At 37.6% G+C, this 10726-nt stretch overlaps 1 long non-coding RNA gene across 3 annotated transcripts in view; it reads left to right on the forward strand.

Annotated features, from left to right (window-relative positions):
* LOC142602566 (uncharacterized) overlaps positions 1 to 10726 on the forward strand; it is a 46752-nt gene that overhangs the window by 23224 nt on the left and 12802 nt on the right. For 2 of the 3 annotated variants that reach the window (XR_012836317.1, XR_012836315.1), the window contains one exon: positions 6530 to 8263. This is a non-coding gene — a long non-coding RNA (uncharacterized LOC142602566). Of the gene's footprint in view, positions 1 to 1725; positions 1844 to 6529; positions 8264 to 10726 lie in introns of those variants that run through there. The other variant, XR_012836319.1, reaches the window with a different exon arrangement.

Below are 10726 nucleotides of genomic sequence, written 5' to 3' on the forward strand. Positions count from 1 at the left end.
GGACTTTGAGCAACCTGATCTAGTGAAAAATGTTGCTGCTCATGGCAGGGGGGATGAATTATATGATATTTAAAGTTCCTTTCCAACCCAAACTATTCTACAATCCTATGACAATGGCCTTGACCAGTCTCATCTGGGACCAACACTGTGCCCACGGTCCCAGAAGCCCTATTTCAGCTTGGCTGTGCCATGTTGCAGGGGTGCCTGGGCCCAACCCTGCCTCTTGCTGCTCTGATTTTCTGCTAAACCTCCCTGGATGGACCCTGAGCCCATGCTGCAGGCAGCCTGCCTCTGGCCCTGACTCCGAAGTGCGCCTCAGACTTATGTGACAGGTGTTTCTGTCTCCTGGGTGGATCCCAGACCTGACTCGTTACCTTGCCTTGTCTGGGGCTGTTGATGGGACCTGCCTGTGTCACCACCCTGGCCCTGTTGAACTGCACCATCAGCATGGGTGGCCCTTGGCTCCCCTCTTGTCCCTCCTCATGGGGCAAACCCACTCCTGCAGTTCCCTGATGTGTAGGCCTTTATGCAAGGGGTCACCTGATCTATGTTGTACCAAAAATTGTCCAAGACTTTGATTTTATCTCCGGGAATTATCATTCTCTGTCATTCTCCATAGAAGGGAAAGCTTAAAGCCTACTGACCTGCCTCTTCGCTTAGAAGGACCCCTTCAAACACACCCCTCTTAGCCGTGTTTTCAGCAAATGCTTAATAAGTCTCTCTTAACACAGAAAACCTTGTGGATATTATGCATAACTTCAACTTAATCCTTAACATTATCAGTCTTGTATGTGCCAAGCAACAATATCAACCCTGGCTCCTGTGCCTCTCCTCCATGGAGACCTCCTGAGGCTTGAAGCACAGTTAGAAATTCGGCCTGATATGAAGACTGCTTTTCTGACACAACTTCTCAACCCTTTTATCTCATTCCATTTCAAAATTAGCTTACGCAGACATATCTGTGATTTTTTTAGGAGGTATGCTGAAATACGAAATGAGTGTTCCAAAAGTATGTGGGAGAGTGAAGGTGAGGGCACATTAGTATGCAGAAACTTAATATAACTCCAGTGTGCTACTCCCTTCCTTCAAAATAAAAAGATACATTTGCAAGCAGGGCCTGCTTGGCCTGTCTGTCTGAACCAGTGATCTTCTAGTTTTGTTTGTGTACAGTCAAAATGATGCTTCTACTGGTAGGAAGCAAGAGCTGGCGCTCCTTTATAAGATTATCTATATCTATAATTTTAAAGTGGAAATGTCCCTCCATCTGTGTCAGAAACAAACGTCAGCATCCAAGGCACAGAAACCATGTTTTTCTTTGATTTAAATTTGAAAGACTTAATAAAATGAGTTAAGAAAGGCAGTGGCTGTGAAGAGAAGTCTCAGAGCACGGAGGTGGGAGTCAGTAAGATCCAAAATGTAATTTACATTTGAGAAGTGGTGTAGCTAGAAATTAGGTTTCCCTTAGAGTTTTTCAGAAATTGAAAGAAAAATGTGAGTTCTCTCTCTGGAAAAAAAAAGCTGTGTCTGACCCACAAAGTGTCTAGTTGGGATTTAAGTAAAACAGAGAGAACTTCAAACATTACCATGGTTCTAAGATAATGAAAGGATTTGCTGTGGGGAGAGCCAATGTCAATTGAATGCTGAAAATTGTAATCTTTAGTATCACCTTATTTCTTCAAGGAATGAAGGCTTAGCCCAGGTTCTCCATTGACAGGGAAGCACGAATAAGATGGTTCACCAACCAAAGATACCAATCTACAGGTATCTCCAAAGACATTGAAAAATGAAATGACGACCCTTCACAATCCCCTGTGCACCAAGCCAAACCATCTTTGTCTAACAGGTAGGAAAATGGGGTAGACCTCATATTAAGTGCTGAGACTATACAGAGAAACTAAAACAGATTCACAATTTCCGGGTACTGTGCTCAAGCTACACCCAATGATTAGATTTAGGTCTTACAATATGCTCAGCTGTGCTATGTATTAATAATGGAGAATCCAAATGTTTGAAAGTCTCCATAACAATTGCATGGATCTGGTGAACACATGGGTTACCTTTTTCAATGTGAAATTTGGTACTTTAAAGGGGTAGTGAATGGAAAGCCAGGTAATTTCTAAGTCTAATTGTTCATTATAGCTCTTTGTTGACTCAGTTTTAAATTGCTGTCTCTTATTAGTTTAACAGTAGATCAAACTTAATGAACGTGCTCATTAATAAAATACTGCTGAGCCCTAAACTCATCCATTTCATATACTATTTTACTATGTACCACTGTAACAATATAGATGTTTTAAATGCCTGTTAAAAGAACAGTAACTGAACTGAGCCGGACTGCCTACAAGCAGCAGTGCTATACTGAAGGCAGAAATGGTTGACAACAGCAAACCAGATGCAAAGAGAACTGGAGTTTGCATTAAAGCCAACTAATGGGCAAAAAGTACATTTAGAAGCTCAGCTGGAGGGATGATCAGCTGCCCTTAATGTAACAAAAAGTGCTGCGGGGATGGATCTACAGTCTGTGTAGAGCTTTACAGGCTGCCGTAAACAAAGAGCCCAGTTATCACCCGCTAACTCTCTGTGGTGAAAGTAGAAAGCCAGGAGAAAAAGGGTTGGGGGCATTTTGCAAAGTGTATCATAACCCTCAAATTCTTCCTTGAATATAAAGAATCTCTCAAAGCTGTGAATTTTGACTAGTGTCTCAGGCCAGAGAGACTATTCTCTACATGTTTTTGACTCCTAAGGTTTACAATGGGGTATGTGAGACCACTCAACTGGCTTAGATGAAATCTGAGGAGCAGCATTTTATTTCCTTTGGTTTGGGGTTTGGTGGTTTGGTTTTTTTTGGCTTTCTACATTTTTGTCTGAGTTCTTCATCTTGCAATCTTAATATTGCATTATTGTTCAATACAGCTAGAATGCTAAAAGCAGCTATAGAGAGATGCTACTTTACCAACAGGCAAAATGCTTTGTAATATGGAATTGAATGGCCCTCTAGAGCTCCTAGTTGAATAAATCAAAAATTTTACTTTGAGAAAAGGATTGAGGGAGCTTAGGGGAAGTGATTTTTTTTTATTTTATTTCTGTTATATAAATTGTTTTCTAAAAAGACAAAACTAGAAATTATCATAGGCTTCTAAGTGGAAGAGTTGGAGTCTCTCCAGCAAAGAGGGAAACATTTGTCAGCTATTAGATGGACTAATCTTCAAATGTTTGAGAAAATACGATCAAGGCCAATCCTTTATTCTTCTTCCTGCCAGCCCTTGTCTGTTTAGCTGATGGGAAAGCTTCAAGGGGGTTATGCCACACAATGGAGAAGACCTATTGGTCCAAATACGGTAATATCCCAACAAAGTCAAAGTTAGCATAAATGTAATGCAACTTTCTTCTTGCCCAAACGCTGTGGCTTCCGAGACACTGGAGCAGCTTCATTTCAAGATGAGGATTCCAATAACTCAGATAACGTGCTTGTGATCTCTGAAGTGCTGTGATGACACTGAAAATATTTTCCCCAGAATTAAATTAGTTTCTTACGTAGATGTGATTTTTAGTTACAATTCTTTAAATAACCATGTTTTGATTCTGCAACTTCTCATTTGTATATAAGTAAAACTGAAAAATGTATGCATTATATAATGCCTGTATGCATCCTTCTGCAAGTGAAAGATTATTCACTATGCTATTTTATTTAAATGAACTCATTCTAACCCTTATCCTGTTACTTTCAAGTTGATTTCTAGTCACAGTACCTTACTTTTGCAACAAGTAACTTCCCACTTCTTGTGATTTTTCAAACATGAATACATTCATTACGTCTTGTCTAGTTACTAGATGATCCAGCTACAACTATTTAGTAAGGCATAATAAAAGACTCCATTTCCGAATCTCTGCAACTACATCAGTGATACGGAGTTTCACAGATGCATTGAAATGATCTCTGATTTGAGTAGAAGTTATATAAATAAAAGTTTACTTAAAAATAAGGAGTGTTTTTTCCTGCCAGCCAAAATCTCCCAGTCCCCAAATTCTGCATGATAGAAAATATCATACATACAACATTTTTTCTGCTGAGCATGATATGACTTATTACTAATGATATTCCCCTCTGAGTGATTCTTGCCTAACTTCATTGCATATAAGAACAGTAGATTTACTGCGGTCAGCAGAGATTCAGCTTTAAGGGGGTTAATGCCATAGAGAAGTTAAAGAACTGTGGTCTACAGCTCTAGTGAAGTTTTTGTCTACAGTTATTAAAATATTCACAGAAATAGGTACGTTTTTGCAAGCTGAAGTGTCAGGTATATCTAAATAAACAAATATTTAGGCTCAGACACCTCAGACTTTAAATCAAACAACATCTCATAAGGACTTTGCGACTTCTAAAGGGTACAGAATCATTTTTTTATTTTAATCTTTCCTTATTACTTTGTCCCCTCTGACCTTTGCATGATGAGGACTTTCGGGGGGGGGGGGGGGGGGGGGGGGAAGTTCAGCATGCAATTGGTGAATGAAGAGCTTTTAACTGTCATTTCAGCAATTCCATTATCTGTTTAGATATTTTTTATTAGATAATAAAGTCATGCTTTCTGTACACACTAACCCTAATGACTATGGTTGAAACAGTCATCTGCACCCTGAGAAGTCACTGAAGCCCTGAACGGATGCAATCATTTCTCTGCAACCTCTGGAAATCCTTTTTTCAGCACGTGCTTACCACCACTACTCTTCTCCGCCTTTGCGGAGAGATTATGTAACGTACGTACTACCCCTTTGCTTGCCCTTTCATAATGCACAGTTCCTTTCCAGGTTTCTGCCAGAGTTCTTTCCACTATTTTATGTGTGTCCATCCGCCTTGTAATTCTCTTCTTCCTTGATTAGCGTCTCAAAGGGATTCCTTTCTGCAGATCATAGGAGAGGTTTGCATACGTCTAAGAATAAAAACCACTGCCAAACATGCAAATTGCGAACAGGTGCCAAGATGTCTTGCTCTTTCCTAGCATAAGGGAGAGGTTCCCAGTACAGCAAAGAAAGATCATCACACAGGAGAAAAGTGGGATCTGTTGACAGAAACTACAGTTTGAGTGCCATCAAACATACCTTATTCCCTTTCCCTCCCAGTCTCTTCTCTTTCACATGACTGCTGTTCAGGATTTCACTTTCAAATAAATATTTGGCACTTGTATCCAAAACGACAAACAAATATGCAGAGAAAATTTTGCCTAAGTGAACACTCCTATTCAAAAATTCTGTGGCTAGATGAATGGATAAGTGACAACAGTGATGAATAAATAGTGCCTGGGCCTGCCAAAACCCAGCATTAGAAAGTATAAACAAAGCAGCACTGAAAACAGATGGATTCATTTTAAGTTTTATCCCTCTTCAGTCAAGAGATGCTAATGAGGCAACTTCACTTTGTACCATGACCCTGACACATTGTGCGCTAACACCAGCAAGGAGCTGGACTGACGGTGGGTCTGAGTGCCAGCACGCAGCTGCCTTTCCTCAGGACTACGTAATTATTACCAAAACTACAAAAAGCACAAATCTCCCCCCGAATAATGACAGACGTGAATTGCAATAGGCATCAGAGCTGTGTAATTCCAGTAATTTGTGAGTATTTGCACTGGATTCATTGCGGAAAGCTAAAACATGGGGATTTGATTGCTGGAGGGTGGAGAGGGGGAGGGTTGCTGAGATGAACTAGAATCTGATGAGATTTTACAGGCATGGGAACCGCTCTATCAAATCAGACCCGTTGCCTGTTTACTTTGACGATGGCCAAAACTCAGTGGGTATTGGAGGCAGGTGCAGTCTGTTTGGCAGTTGGCAGCGATATGGTATGGCGACTTTTTCCTGAGGAAATCATTCTTTTAACTGCTCCTTTTAGAATCCAAGTAACAAAGGTTATTATGAAATACGTAGGTTATAAGAGTTTCAATTTCTAACTGGTTAAACTAATTTTTAAATATATATAATGAAGTTATGCTTGAAATAAAACTCCACATTTGAAAATTATGTGTATCTGGGAAGCTCTGGTCCAAATACCCAAAATATAATAATGTGTCCGGACAAGAAGCCAAGAAAAAAACGTATCTACTTATCTGGATGTGTGGATTTGGATGCTGTTTCTGGAAGGAAAGTATAAGAGAAATAACATCTCAGAATGACAATCACTTATTCTTAAAGTTCATAGAGGAACTTTCTAGCAGTGAGTCTCAATTTTCCTGTGGTCTCATTTCCCCTAGAGACTGCTGCTGCCTGCTGCTCTTCTTCTGCCTCTTCTCTCCGCCCTGTGCTGCACCTCTGTCCCCTGTCACTTTGACACTGTTTCCTTTTGGAAAGGGCGTTGTTTACCCGTTTTGCTCTATAGGTTTCTCCTTGCACTGCTGTCAGCTCCAACAAAATAGTTTGTATTTAAAAAAGAAATTGTATTATATAGAAGTGATGTATCAAGCCTGTGCTGCTAACACGTGAAATACCTTCCGATAGAGCTACGTAAAGTTACTTTTCACACATGTTTTCCTTCCAGGTGTGAAAACTACTCCTGGCCTTTGATCCTGTTCTGGGAGGCTCACGTGTGACCCACATATAATTGTGGCCTTTGTAGCCAGCACTGGTGGGATCTGTGTTGGGACACCTGCAAGCTGGAATGTGTCTCACCTGTTGAAATAAGTATTTTATAGCTACATGAAAGGTAAAGGAAATACATAGCTGTAGAAAGTAAGATTATTTAAAAGACAAGCCAAGAGAAACCAAGCTTGTGAGTTCTCAGCCAGAAGGGAAAACAAAATGTAAAACAAAAGTATTTGAAAACAAAACCCATGAGATTCCGTGCTGATGTAACTCACTTTCAATATGCTGTTATCTCATCAGGGCTGCTGTAAAGGCAAACATTCATATACTATACATTTGAAGTATATTTTCCCTACAATATTTTTGTAGTAGTTACTGTTATTGCTAAATGAAGAATTGACCCTAATTCTTTGACTGCATTAGAGCAAGAGGGAGATCTATTGGCTTTTTTTGTGCTTAGATACATTTGCTGAAAGGAGTTTAATAACATAATAATGTTGCTGCCTTCTGCTGTCATTTCTTAGGGTATCTATCATCTAGTTGATTGGACCAAGCTCCTGAAAGATTTCTGGTATTCTAGATCATTTCCTAATCAAATATGGTGATGTTACTTATGTAATTTTCCTCATCCTACAGAAGGAAATGTTTATTATTGTTCATTCTATGGAGATTTTGAAATCAAAATCATATCATAATCCCATTTCCCATCCTTCCCTATCCTTGATTCACTTTTGTGTAGCAACTTGAAGAATGCCATCATGCTTGCACTTTCTTACCAAGGAAACTGTGTTGTCAAATATATATAATTTGTTGACCAACAGTGGGGAGATTGCAAAAAAGCTGTATAGTATATTCCCCATCGCATCTGGTAAGTTTTCTTGATTGTTGTCGCAATTTTGTTGAATTAGGTGGCTCAATGGGTTTCCATCAACAAGAAGATGATAATAGTCATATAAGGCAAGCAATTACTAAGTTTCCTGGGGACAGTCCAACCACAAGGAGTATTCCTAATTTAAAGAAGCTATAACTGCCAGAAAAAACCTTTCTAAATTTGGCTATCGAATGCAATAATAAATTGTATTCCCTGATGTTCTTGTTCAGAGACTGTGCCTAATCCTGGAATTACTGGCATCTGTATATCATTTCAATGGTAAATTACAGCTGGGATATGCTAACCCCAAAGCGTGAGTAAGAACTGTTTCTAAATGACTGGAAGCTTCTTGGCACTTTATAGTTGATTTATAGTAATTAGCTTAGTCTTCATTCTCTTTTAGTAGTTTGTGTAAAATTTGTGCTATTTTCTCAGCACTAGAGCTGATAGACCATTCTTCTGTTGAGAAAACATTCTGGTAAAAATTAGATTTCAACTAAACCTCATTTTATGTTAATTGCCTTCCCTCATTGACAACTTTTTCTCCTTCTGCCCTCCTCCCAGTATTAGCAGAGGAATGATGGAAACCTGGAATACTAATTTTTCATTAACATTTCCATGGGGAAGGTGTAATTTCCTGACCGGCTCCAAAATAATTTCAAAACTCTTTTAACTACTATTTTGACCAAAAAGTAATAAATAATATAAATATATTAATGGGTAAAATTTACTATCTCATTTACGTATCTTCTGTCTAGTTCTGTAATAATGCATTCTGTGATTGCTTAACAAGAGACTGAGCACAAGAAATACAAGAGTGTAACTCAAGAGTAAAATTTGTGCTACTTATCTCTATTGCTAGCAAATAAGATTACAGTAAGTGTTTATACATCTGTTAAAAGCTACTCTCCTTGAAAACAATAATGAATAATGACCTCAGCATTTGGAGGATGGTGGGAAACCTGGAAAGAGCTTAGAAATTGACTTTATTTCTCAAAACAGATGGCTTTCAGGGCTTATCCCCATGACATGGCTGTCCAAGGAAAAGTAAAATTAGAGCTTTATTTAGACAAGGGCTAACATTTTAAATACTAATCTAATATATATATGCAGCAGTGCATTTTTCATTTGACTGCCATATTTTGTATTGTTCAGTTGACTTGTTTCATAGTAATTATAGGATGGCTTTGTTCACCATTGGAGATGCATGTTTTCATAAATCTACACTGTTAACTGAGAGCAGGATGAAAAAAATGGGCCACAGGACAGAGAATGAGACTTTCATTGGCTTCATTAAGAGTATCATGTGCTTAATTGAGAAACCCTAATGAAATTCAGGAAATTTTTTCCAAATTCCTTTCCTCCTTGGAGATGCCTAAATTTTGAAAGTTTGGAAAGCTTCTGAAACTTCTCGACAAATGATATTTTGTAAGTATGAACTAGTGCCTGAGGAATAACAGTTAGAAGAAATAAAAAACTAGAAGCTAATTTTAGAAGACAATCCTTATTGTATCTTTATACATAAAGGACATATTGAAATCATACATCAAAAAAATAAGTCTTTCTGAAACCTGTAGGATATATTTCCATAACGTGCTGGGACGTTATGCAGACGATAGCTAAGTCAACCTCCAGTAGTTTAAGATTATATTATACATGAGTCAAAAAAATTGTTTCTTCTTATGTGACTTATTCTATTCAGTATATATGTTCTCCTGTAATGACCTTTAACTGGTTTTTAGTGTTTTTCAATAAATTATATAGCAAGAGACAGCTACAAATAGTCTTTTACCCCTACCTGAAAAATCTGAACCTCCTCTAGAGAGAGTAGCAGAAAGAATGTTAAAAAATGTGAAATATCTTTATTGTTTCTTTAAATATATGTACATTTGACTCAAGGGTCCTCTTTCCCTTTTTTCAGTTCTTTTGTTGAGTTTTTTTTCCTATACCTCCTAATATTCTTTTGTAAGGTCCCAATTATATGTAACACTTCAGAATGCGTGTCAGTTTAAGGACACTAGTAATGCTGTGTCTGCCCAGATAAATCAGTTTTGCATGCGTTTAATTCTTATATTAACTAAGTGTATTCTTATTCAGTACATGCCTGCCTAGAAAAGAGAAGACTTAAGAAAATTCAATAAGCCTGAGCACTTTGGTGGAGTCTTGATTTTAGCATAGATGTCTAGCTACACTATAATTGTATGTATTTTATCTTTCTAAAACCTACCAGAAATAACTCTAACCCTTTCCTAGCTCTGGTAATTATTCTGTGCTTACTTCTTTTTAATTTCAACTTTTGTTCACTCTCTGGGAATAATCACCAACACCAAAATTTTACAAGATTTTTATAATTAAAAGGGTTCCTCCCTTGTATATTGTAAGCTTAAACATTAATGGTAAACTGTTTCAAAATCAACTTCTGGTTGTTTCTAGGAAGATCCCTTAGTGCTATATGGAGTTCTTATGAATGGTGGACATGGGAAAAGAGTTTAATTAAAATATTCTTTCTTAATCTGAGAGTTCTCAAATGGTCTTTGAGAACTTCCCAGAAATTAGATTTTCATAGTCAGGATTCAACTTGGATTTCCCCTAAAAGCAACCATTAAAGGAACTAGTGAATATAAAATGCATATAAAGTGACGCAGAGTTTGATAACTTAGCAAGATAATTCTGTTCTAACTTAGAAGAAAACAAGAGTCCAACTTATTAATCATCTTGAAGCAGCAATAAAATTCTAAATCTCTTCACATCCTCCAAATACTCATAAACTTTAATGAAAGTTATACTAATCAATAAGTTAAACAAATAGCGCCAACTGTGAAAACAAGCCATAATAATATGTCCTTAATAATGCGAAAGATATGGTACAGCAAACCTGATCGCACGAGTCATAAATTCATTAGTTCGTTCATCCTAAAAGAGCTGGGTTCTAAATCAGAAATATGGATAATGCCAACCATCGGTGTGGTTTATTTTGGTTTGTGAAAAGTCTAAACATCCTTGCCATTCCATCTTCACTGAGGGCCCAGTTTACGCTTACTGAAATTGTAACTGGAATGAGTTTTCATATATAATCTACAAAGGCATATATATACACACATATATATGTGTATATACATACATCTATGTATATATAGGTACATAAATATTTTTAGCTTGATCCAGTCAAGTATGCAGTTCACTAAGCCTGCCCGTATGCAGAAGTTCTGTACATGTATTTGTAAGACAGGGAACTAAATATTGAAATAATAAGTTAAACATTGAATGGCATACATGATTATT

The sequence above is a fragment of the Balearica regulorum genome, chromosome 1 (genome assembly GCF_011004875.1).
Source record: "Balearica regulorum gibbericeps isolate bBalReg1 chromosome 1, bBalReg1.pri, whole genome shotgun sequence".
Lineage (NCBI taxonomy): Eukaryota > Metazoa > Chordata > Aves > Gruiformes > Gruidae > Balearica > Balearica regulorum.